We start from the raw sequence: 11,666 nt of genomic DNA, 5'->3' as shown, positions 1-11,666 counted from the left end.
ATAGAGCAAGTAGGGAAGAACTGACATTTTGCAAATGCTAGGCCTTCCTATCCATGAACATGGACTATCTCTATTTATTTAGTCCTTCTTTGATTTTTTTCCTTTTTTTTTTTTTTTTTTTTTGAGACACAGTCTCACTCTGTCACCCAGGCTGGAGTGCAGTGGCACAATCTCAGCTCACTGCAAGCTCTGCCTCCCAGGTTCACGCCATTCTCCTGCCTCAGCCTCCCAAGTAGCTGGAACTACAGGCACCTGCCACCACGCCCGGCTAATTTTTTGTATTTTTAGTAGAGATGGAGTTTCACCGTGTTAGCCAGGATGGTCTCGATCTCCTGACCTCGTGATCCGCCTGCCTCGGCCTCCCAAAATGCTGGGATTACAGGCATGAGCCACCGCGCCCAGCCTGATTTATTTAATCAAAATTTGTAGGTTTTCCTTTTAGATCTTTTATGTGTTTTATTAGATTTATCCCTAAGTATTCCATTTGCAGGAGGGATAGGAATATAAAAGGTATCTTTCTAACTTTAACTACCAATCGCTCATCACTGGTGTGTAAAAGAGCAATTGCAATTGACTTTTCTATATTAACCCTGAATGCTGCATCCTTGCTATACCTGCTTATTAGTTTCAGGAGATTTTTGGTCAGTTGTCCTGGTAGCCCCCTAAAGATTTCTCCTCTAAACCCAGGGTTAAGAGTTTGCATTATTTTCCTCTCCCTACATAGGACTATCAAAGGCAGGGTAGGGGAGAATGCAAGGCAACAGCTCCCTGGGGTCTTCTCCACTTTACATCATTTCATATTGTTAAAGTACATGAGGGGAATTAAACAGCTGTGGAGCAGATTCTCAGATATTTGCTTTGTAAACCTACATATGGTGATTTGGACTTTCACAGCTCTTATATCCTGGTGGTTTTTGATGAAACTTTAATTTTAACCTATGTTCAATCAGTATCAGTTTTATTGGAAAAACTCACAGGAGAAAAAACAAACAATTATTTCAGTAAATGTCAAAAAGGCTCTTGATGAAATTCAACACCACTCCTTGTTAACAAAATTTAAAACTTCTTAAGAAGCTAGCATCTGAGGAAGATGTTTTTATACTGATAAAAGGTGTCCAAAACCTACAGCAAAGGGCATATTTAATAATAAAGTGCAAACAGAAATGTCATTTATATTCATAGAACCCAGGATTTGTTTGAATCAGTAATGGTAAGACCCACAGGCAGAGAAATGACTGTCAAGAGGGAGGTAGTTTATTTTACTACTCACAGGTCCCTAGAAGCTGGAGGCACAGCACACCACAAGGGACAGGACAGGGAAACATCAAGGTCAGTCGGGAGGCAGAGGGAACTGGGGGAAAACATGGGAAAGTATCTTTATTGCAGTTCCATGGGAAGGAACAAGCAAGTCAAGGCAATCAGGCTTAGCATTGGCTGGTTTGAATCATTTCATTGGCTTCTCTAAAGAAGAGGCTGCTATCTGGCCCTGAGGAAATTAGGGAATCAGAATAGTAGCCAGAAATGTGAGAGTGATAAGGAACATTAAAGACTGTAAAAGAGATAAACAGAGATAAAGAAGAATAAAGAGTGATGAAGAGACGAGAAAGAAGGGGGTATAAACCCTGGGTTGGTTGGATATGTAGGAAAGGCATACAGGCAGGCAAGTGGTTTTTTACATCCAGCAATTAGCTTATCCTGAGAGGCGCAGTCCCTCCAGGGTCAACAAGGCCCAGATGTCAAAGCATCAAATTCAGAAAATAAGAGACATGACTAATACACTGTTAAAGTCAGTATTATAATTAATATTATTCAACATTATCCTAGAGTCTCTAGCCAAAGCACACAACAGCAAAACCAATAAGATAAACAAATATCTGAATGGAAAAGACAGACTTTTAAATTCACAGATGATGTATCTACTTAAAATTTAAAAACAAAGTCAAGCAATCTATTAAAAGCTATTAAATATAGACACTAAAAACCGTCCTGTATACTATATACCGGTGAAGCTCATTTATAAAATGTAGTGTAAAGTGTGATTCAGAAGAACAACAAGAACTAAAATATTTTTAGAACTGATGGAAAATTTCAAAGTCTGTATAAGGAAAAGTGTAAATGCTTATTGCAGATATAAAAGAAAGCATCAGGAGAAAAAGAGGTACAGGTCGTCACTGCTCCACCTAGTTCCAATAACCATGATTTAATTAAATAACGTGAGTTCCCCAACATGGTTCCAATTTCACTTACCATGGTATTTCATCTGTAATTACATAAAGTACAAACTTTGTGTGAGCTCTTCAGTCCACAAATCACAGCATAAATAACAGATGCAATCATGATCAGTGACGCATCATTTCTTTCAAAGTATGCTGTTGCCAATCACTGCATATTTGTTACTGAGTTTATACAGAGAGCAAAACATGTCACTGTCTTGCCTCTTTGTCTCCCAGTGAGAAGCCCACGTGACATTTTACAAAAATAAATAATCAAAAGAGGAAAGTGGTCAACAAACATGAAACTGCAAAAAAAAAAAAAAAAAGAAAAGAAAAGATAAGAAAAGGGATAACAAACAGTGAAATTCAAATGGAACATAAATGTAGTTGTAGAAGAAATAGTGGCCATTCACTGAGGCAGATGTTTGCTCTGTATTTCAATTAGTTTTGACAAATAAATCAATTCTGAGTCTGACTGAAGCTCTGTATTTACAGAAACACAGGGGGCACAGACACGTGCTGTGTTAGGGGGTTTTTCTGTTGCTGTAAAGAAATACCTGAGGCTGGGTCATTTATACAGAAAAAGTTTAATTGGCTCACAGGTCCACAGGTTTACGGGAAGCATGGTGCAGGCAACTGCTCACCTTTTGGGGAGGCCTCAGGAGGCTTCCATTCATGGCAGAAGGCAAAGTGGGAGCAGGCTTCTCACATGGAGAGACTGGGTGCAAGAGAGAAAGTGGGGGAGGTGCCACACACTTTTAAACAACAGATCTCCTGAGAACTCACTCACTGTCAGTGGGACAGCACCAGGTTATGAGGAATCTGTCCCCATGACCCAAACACCTCCCACAAGGCCCCACCTCCAACATTGGGGATTATATTGATGAAAGAAGGTAAACACCAGTAACATGTGGAAAGAACTGCACCTGGAAATCTGCTCTATCAACGAAATCATTAGAAAAATGTGATGTACTTAGTGTACGAATTTTAGGAAATTTCCCTACTACACTTGCTAGTTTGAATGAATACATGTGTTATTTCCAAAAACATATATAGAATATTTAATTATTGAATGCATGTATATATCTCATATATATGTATATATCTCATATATATATTATACATATATGCTGACATCACAGGGTAGACTTAACTCATGGCAATTTTTTTTCTGAAGCACCTGCAGAAATCTGTCCTTTTTTCAGTTTTGAAAACCCTCACAAGCCATGGGGGAAAGAGGATCCTTTAGATGCCAGATAGTTCATGAGGCACATTGGGTTACAGTAATTTTAACATAGATCAAATTCATAATTCACAGTGAGGAAATCTGAGAGTTACTCCCAGCTATCATTGAATCAAAGGTGGGGCAGGGCTGCTGTGGGGGCGGGGCCTTGTGAGCCAGTGCCTGGACTCCCACATCACAAATGGAAGGGCGGCGCGTGGAGGGAACTCAAGGCCTGATTGGTTCCTCCTAAGCAGGATTCGATCTGGTTGGCAGGGCAACCGGCCTTCAGTTAGTGCCTTCAGTGGGTGCCTTCAGTTGGTGGCATTTGGCTGCTTTTCCTGGGGAGAGGTGGCACGTGCTCAGCTCTGCAGGCGTGGGGCAAGCGAAGGCCCCAGCTGCCCGAGAAGAACAGAGTTGCCCCATGGGGACTAAGCCCGCCCCATGCAGGGCCCGCGCAGGGCTTCTGCAGAGCGTTGTGCAGCTCTGACATCTATGAGTGGGCAGTCAGCAAAGGCGCAGGCCTCAGCAGAGAGGAGCAGAGGCGCCCAGAACACGCTGTCCCCTAATGCCAGCCCTAAGCGGGATTGGCTCAGGGTGCGGTGGGCGGAGCCGTTCTGCAGCTCTGAGGTCCACGAGGTGGCAGTGGGAGTAGCGCCAGACTCCACTGCTTTGGAGCCTGCCTAGTCTGATTTGGAAGCCGTGACTTGCAGCACATTGGCGACCAGAAGACGCCAAAAGGTAGGGAGACTGCAGATACCGCTTGGCCTTAGGAGCTCCTTTTGCAGTTGCTCACCCAAGGTTCCCCTCAGAGGCTTCCACAGCCTAGGGCTCCTCCCTCCTGCCCCTAGTTCGCTTTCCTAGGCCCGGGTCCCAGGCAGGAGGACTGGCTCTGCCTTGCCTCCCCACCCTTTCTTTTTTCCCTGCTGTTTCCAGCCAGTTTCTTTCCTCCTACATAACCCAGTGCTCACTTCTGGGCCCTCTTCTTCTTCCCCAGGCTGGCCAAAAACTACATTTTTAGAATACAAAATGTATGCTACAGATTTCATTGCTGTAGAGGAAATGCCTGACAGCTCTTGTATTTAAACTTAAGTAGCCACACTGGGACTCACAATTTCATATATTGAGTTCTAGACCACAGCCCTCTCTCCTAAGGCAATGTCAGAGGGTCAGAGGTACTCTTCTTGATTCTAATAAAGAAAATGATTTTTTGTAGAGACAGGGTCTCACTGTGTTGCCCAGGCTGGTCTCAAACTCCTGGCCTCAAGTGATCCACCCACCTTGGCCTCCCCCATTGCTGGCATGATAGGCAGGAACCACCACATCCTGCCTTTGGAGGTGCTCTAGATCTGTGTGTTTTGGCTGATGTTCCTGCACAGCTGTCAGTAAGATGCTCCTGCAGTATAGTTCCAAACCTTCCTGCACAAATTCAGTGGATCCTGTGATTTTATTTTTTTTACATGGAATAGAATAGCCCTTTTTGTTATTGCAGAGAAGCTAGACAATTCACAGTTAGTAACCTACCGCCTAGAAAATTTTATTTCTTGATCAAAACACCTGTTTATAGATGCTTGTGGTCCAAAGATGCAGATTCCTAATCATGCCCAAGAAGAAGTGATGTCCACTACAGACAACCAGGGAGGGAGTTTAGGATTGTTCTGAGGCGGTGCAAGCTGTTGAAATTCACCCATAAGAGGATAGAGAAAGGGAATCCACATGTTTTGATCCCTCCATGTGCGGAGTATAACTGGGTCTTCATTAAGTTGCACCACCTTTGCTCTCAGAGAGAACTGGATTTGAATCCCAGTTCCAACACTCATTACAACGTGATGGTGAATGAGCTTTTAAATCCTCTGAGCCTCAGTTTGCTCATCTATAAAAGATTGGATTCCTATGAGGCTTGCCTAAGATTAGTGTGTAAAAATCTGGGAATAATGCCTGCAATTTAAAAGATAGGGTTGTTATGAGGCTTCAGTTAGGTAAGTGTGTGCAAATCTGGACAAAATGCCTTTAATTTTGTATTTGTTCAATATATAGAGAAGGAGTATTATTTTTCTCTCCTTAATTTTTAGAATAAGTTTATACAATTGGCATTATTCATCTTTTTGAGATAACCAAAGGACCAGTAAGTTTAAATGTGGCTATGATTAGTCACAAAGCAGTTCACCATATATTTACTTGGTAATTGCTACTTAAAAGTAGCAATGATGCTCACACTGAAAATCTTGTATTACCTAGCGGTTTTCTCTTCCATAAGCCTCTTCATTTGTGGAAATCATAGATTCTAAGTTGCTCTATCAAAGTGATCATTAGAAAAATGTGATGTACTTAGTGTATAAATTTTAGAAAATTTCCTCTGTTAGTCTTGTTAATTTGATTGAATATATATTTTTGGATTATGAATATGAATATGTATTGATATAAGAAATATGACTTGACATCATAGAGTAATCTTAGCTCATGGCAATGTTTTCTTCTGAAAGCACCTGCGGAAATTTGCCTTTGTTACTAGTTTCGAAGAAAATCAGAAGCGATGGGGCAAGGGGGTGGTCTTTGAATGTCAGATAGTGCATGAGGTACATTAGTACACAGTAATTTTAGCATAATTCATATTCGTAATTCACAGTGAGGAAACCTGAAAGTTGCTACCAGCTACTAATAAATGAAAGGTGGGGCGGGGCCTTGTGAGCCAGTGCCTGGGGTCCTACGTCACAAATGGAAGGGCGGCGCGTGGAGGGAACTCGAGGCCTGATTGGTTTCTCCTAAGTAGGACGTGATCTGGTTGGCAGGGCAACTGGCCTTCAGTTAGAGCCTTCAGTGGGTTCCTTCAGTTGGTGGCATTTGACTGCCTTTCCCAGGGAGAGGTGGCAGGTGCTCAGCTCTGCAGGCGTGGGGGCAAGAGAAGGCCCAAGCTGCCCCAGAAGCGCACAGGTGCCCTATGGGGACCACGCTGACCTGTCACATGTGCCCCAAAGCCTGCCCCAGGCAGGGCCAGTGCCAGGCTTCTGCGGAAAGGTGCTGCAGCTCTGACGTCTATGAGTGGGCGGCCAGGAAAGGTGCAGGCCCCAGCACAGAGGAGCAGAGGCGCCCACAACGCGTTGATACCCAAAGCCAGCCCCAGTCAGGGCCAGCGCAAGGGTTCTGCAGAGCCAGCCTATGGCTCTGACCTCTACCAGTAAGCAGGGAGCGAAGGCGCAGGCCGCGCTGTAGAGGAGCAGAGGCGCCGGGAACACGCTGTCTCGCAATGCCAGCCACAAGCAGGGCTAGCTCAGGGTGCGGTGGGTGAAGCCGTCCTGCAGCTCTGGGATCCACGAGGTGGTGGAGGCACTAGTGCCGAACTCCACTGCTTTGGAGCCTGCCCAATTGAATTTGGGAGCCAGCGAGGGTCCTGACTGCAGCACACTGGCCATCAGAAGACGCCCAAAAGTAGAGAGGCAACAGATACTGCTTAAGTTCAGGAGCTGCTCTGGCCGCTGCTGGCCCAAGGTTCCCTCAGATGCATCCAAAGCCTCAGTTTTGTCATCTATAAAAGATGTGATTTTTTATGAGGCTTCCATGAGGTAAGTGTGTAAAAATCATGGCAAATTCTTGTAATTTAAAAGAGAGAGTTCCTATGAGGCCTCTATAATGTAAGTGGGTAAAAATCTGGACACAATACCTATAATTTTTTAAGTGTTCAGTATATGGAGAAGGAGGATTATTTTTTCTCACCTAATTTTTAGAGCAAGTTTATAAAATTGGTGATAGTCGTATTTATTAGACAAACCAATGATCAGAAAGAATAAATAGATCACCAAAGTCACAAAGCAGTTCACAATGCATTCACTGGGTAATTTCTAGTTAAAAGTAGCAATGATGATCACATTGAAAATTGCGTATTATGTGGTCGTTTTGTCTTAAGTAATCCTCTCGGTGTTTTGAAACCATAGATTCTAAGTTGCTCTATCAAAGTGATCATTAGAAAAATGTGATGCACTTAGTGTGTAAATTTTAGAAAATGTCTTCTGTTAGTCTTGTTAATTTGGTTGAACATGTATGTTATTTTCAAAAATGTAAATTGAATATATGTGTATTAGATATATATGTGTATCTATGAAATATGACTTGACATTATAGAGTAGACTTAGCTCAAGACAATATTTTTTTCTGAAAGCACCTGCAGAAATCTCTTTTCTAGTTTGTAAGAATCTCAGAGGTCATGGTTGAAAGGGGGTTCTATGAATCCCAGATAGTGCATGAGGCAGATTTGGAAATTTTCAGCAATTTTAGTATCATTCATTGTAAGGTGATGATCCCTTGGAGCTTCGTCACAGTGAGAAACCTGAAAAATCATAGCAATCAGCAATGAGTGAAAGGTGGGGCGGGGCTGCTGGCAGGGCGGTGTCTTGTGAGCCATGTGCCTGTGCCCTCAATTCCATATTGTGGGGATGCATGCAGGGGATTCTGGACCTGATTGTTTCCTCTGAACCAGGATTCGCTCTGGTTGACTTGGTAGTCGGCCTTCACCTGCTGGCGTTCATTGGTTACCCTCAGTTTGTGTTCTCAGTTGGTATCCTCAGCTGGTGATCTTCTGTTGGTGACCTTCAGTTGGTGGGCATCGGCTGAAGGAGAAGGAAGAGCTCCACCTATCTTCTCTCCTCCCGCAGTCACAGCTCTCATGCTTATTGCATCCAAGCCCATTCTGAATAAATCAGGCAGGGGGATGGCTGCTGCAGACAAGTCAGCGCAAGATAGGTAGGTGAGGCACGGTGGAGGCTGCTAGTGGGGTGCAGCTCCATGGCCTGGTGCTGCCTGTGTCACTTATGCCTTTGCTGGGAAGAGGCGGCAGTTGCTGAGCTCTGCAGACTTGGGGGCAAGCAAAGGCCCAAACTGCCTGAGATCTGCTTAGTTATCCCTTGTGAATCATGCTGACCTCTTCCATGTGCCCCAAAGCCAGTCCCAGGCACAGCCGGCACAGGGTTTATGCGGAGCCTCCTGCAACTCTGACATCTTTGAGTGGGCCACCGACAAAGGCACAGGCCCCAGCAGAGAGGAGAAGAGGCAACCGGAACAGGCTGGACCCCAGTGCCAGCCCCAAGCAGGGCCAGCTCAGGGCGGGGCTGTGAGCAGAACCATCCTGATAGTCTGAGATCCACGAGGGGGAGGTGGGAGTAGCGTCAGACCCCACTGATTTGGAACCTGCCCAATTGGATTTGGGAGACAGTGAGGGCCCTGACTGGCAGCACATTGGCGACCAGAAGACACCAAAAGGTAGGGAGGCAACAGATATCGCTTGGCCTCAGGAGCTTCTCTGGCCACTGCTGACCCAAGGTTCTCCCCTGTAGGCATCCACAGCCTGGGGCTCCTCCTTCCTGCCCCCAGTTAGCTTTCCTAGGCCCAGGTCCCAAGCAGGAAGACTGGCTCTGCCTTGCCTCCCACCCCCTTTTTCTTTCCCTGCTGTGTCTGGCTGGTTTCTTTCCTCCTTCCTACCCCAATGCCGAGTTCTAGGCCCTCTTCTTCTCCCCTAGGCTGGCCAAAAACTAAGTTTTCAGAATACAAAATGGATGATGCAGATTTCGTTGTTGTAAAGGAAATGTCTGACAGCTCTTGTATTTAAACTTAAGTAGCCACACTGGGACTCCCAATTTCATATCTTGATTTCTGGACCAGAGCCCTCTATTTTAAAACAATGTCAGACGTGTCAGAGGTATTCTTCTTGATTCTAATCATAAAAAATAATGTTTTTGTGGAGACAGGGTCTCACTGCATTGCCCAGTCTGGTCTCAAGCCCCTGGCCTCATGCCATCCTTCCGACTTGGCTTCCCACATTGCTGGGCTGACAGGCAAGAACCACCACACCTGGCCTTCGGAGGTGCTCCTGCTTTGTGTGTTTCGGCTGGTCTTCCAGCCCAGCTCTGAGTAAGTTGCTCCTGCAGCATGGTTTCAAATCTTTCTGCACAAAATCAGTGGATGCTATGATATTTTACATGTAATAGTCTCTTTGTTTATTGCAGGTAAGCTAGACAATTCGCAGTTAGTAACCTAGGGTCTAGAAATTTTCATATATTTTATTTTATTTACTTATTTTTGAGAGGAAATTTCACTCTTGTTGCCCAGGCTGGAGTGCACTGATGTGAACTAAGGTCACTGTAACCTCCACCTGCTGGGTTCAAGCGATTTTCCTGCCTTAGCCTCCCGAGTACCTGGGATTAGAGGCATGCGCCACCAAGCCCGAATAGTTTTGTCTTTTTTAGTAGAGATGGGATTTCACCATGTTGGTGAGGCTGGTCTCGAACTCCTGACCTCAGGTGATCTGCTCACCTTGGCTTCCTAAAGTAGTGGAATTACAGGTGTGAGACACCATCCCCGGCCAAAAATTTCATTTCTTGATCAACAAACGTGTTTCTAAGGAGATGCTTGTGGTCTAAATATGCAGATTCCTAGTCATTTCTAAGAAGGGAAGGACTGCAAGACAACCTGGGAGGGAGTTTAGGATTGTTCTGAGGCTGTGAAAGCCATTGAACTTCACACATAAGAGGGTAGAGACAGGGAATCCACATGTTTTGATCCCTCCATGTGCGGGGTATAACTGGGTCTTCATTAAGTTGCACCACCTTTGCTCTCAGAGAGAACTGGATTTGAATCCTAGTTCCAACACTCATTAGGACGTGATCTGTGAATGTGTTTTTAACTCCTCTGAGCCTCACTTTGCTTATCTGTAAAAGGGGATTCTTATGAGGCTTCCATAAGGTAAGTGTGTAAAAATTTGGGTGGGCAAAATGCCTGTAATTTAAAAGATAGGGTTGTTGTGAGGCTTCGATAAGGTAAGTGTGTAAAAACCTGGACACGATACCTGTAATTTTGTAAGTGTTCAATACATAGAGAAGGATTATTTTTCCCTCATTTAATTTTTAGAGCAAGTTTATAAAATGGTGTTACTCACATTTTTGAGATAATCAAACCAAGGATCACAAAGATTAAATGAGTCACCATAGTCACAAAGCAGTTCACAATACATTTACTGGGTAATTGCCAGTTAAAAGTAGCAATGATGGGAGGCTGAGGCCGGCGGATCACGAGGTCAGGAGATTGAGACCATCCTACCTAACATGGTGAAATCCCGTTTCTACTAAAAATACAAAAAAAATTAGCTGGGCGTGGTGGCGGGTGCCTGTAGTCCCAGCTACTCGGGAGGCTGAGGCAGGAGAATAGCATGAACCTGGGAGGCAGAGCTTGCCGTGAGCCGAGATCCTGCCACTACACTCCAGCCTGGGTAACAGAGTAAGATTCCATCTCAAAAAAAAAAAAAAAAAAAAAAAAAGTGCAACGATGATAACATTTAAAATCTTATATTATGTGGTACTTTTATCTTACATACGCCTCATTGTTTGTTGAAGCCGTAGATTCTAAGTTGCTGTATCAAAGTGATCACTAGAAAACTGTGATATACTTAGTGTATAAATTTTAGAAAATGTCCTCTATTAGTCTTGTTAATTTGATTGAAAATGTGTGTTATTTTCAAAAATTTAAAATGGAGTACGTGTGGATTGAATATATTTGTGCGTGTATATATATGAAATATGATTTGACATTATAGTGTAGGCGTAGCTCAAGGCAATGTGTTTTTCTGAAAGCACCTGCAGAAATCTGTCATTTTTCTAGTTTGTAAAAATCTCGGAGGTTATGGGGGAAAGGGGATTCTGTGAATCCCAGATAGTACATGAGGCAGATTTGGTTTCAGTGATTTTAGCATCATTTATTGTCTCAAAAAAAGAAAGAAAGAAAGAAAACCCCATCATCTCAGCCAAAGATCTCCTTAAGCTGATAAGCTACTTCAGCGAAGTCTCAGGCTACAAAATCAGTGTGCAAAAATCACAAGCATTCCTCTACACCAATAATAGACAAACAGAGAGCCAAACCATGAGTGAACTCCCATTCACAATTACTACAAAGAGAATAAAATACCTAGGAATACAGTTTACAAGGGATGTGAAGGACTTCTTCAAGGAGAACTACAAACTACTGCTCAAGGAAGTAAGACAGGACACAAACAAATAGGAAAACATTCCATGCTCATGAATACTAAGACTCAATATCATGAAAATGGCCATACTGCCCAAAGTAATTTATAGAGTCAATGCTATCTTCATCCAGCTACCATTGAAGAATTAGAAAAAAGCTACTTTAAATTTTGAGAGGTGACAATGTGCCAGCAGCCCTCGCTTGCTCTGGCACTTCCTCAGCCTCGACCT

This window comes from Chlorocebus sabaeus, chromosome 9 (genome assembly GCF_047675955.1).
Source record: "Chlorocebus sabaeus isolate Y175 chromosome 9, mChlSab1.0.hap1, whole genome shotgun sequence".
Classification (NCBI taxonomy): Eukaryota; Metazoa; Chordata; class Mammalia; order Primates; family Cercopithecidae; genus Chlorocebus; species Chlorocebus sabaeus.
The sequence above is the reverse complement of the archived record's forward strand: the minus strand, read 5'-3'. Positions refer to the sequence as shown.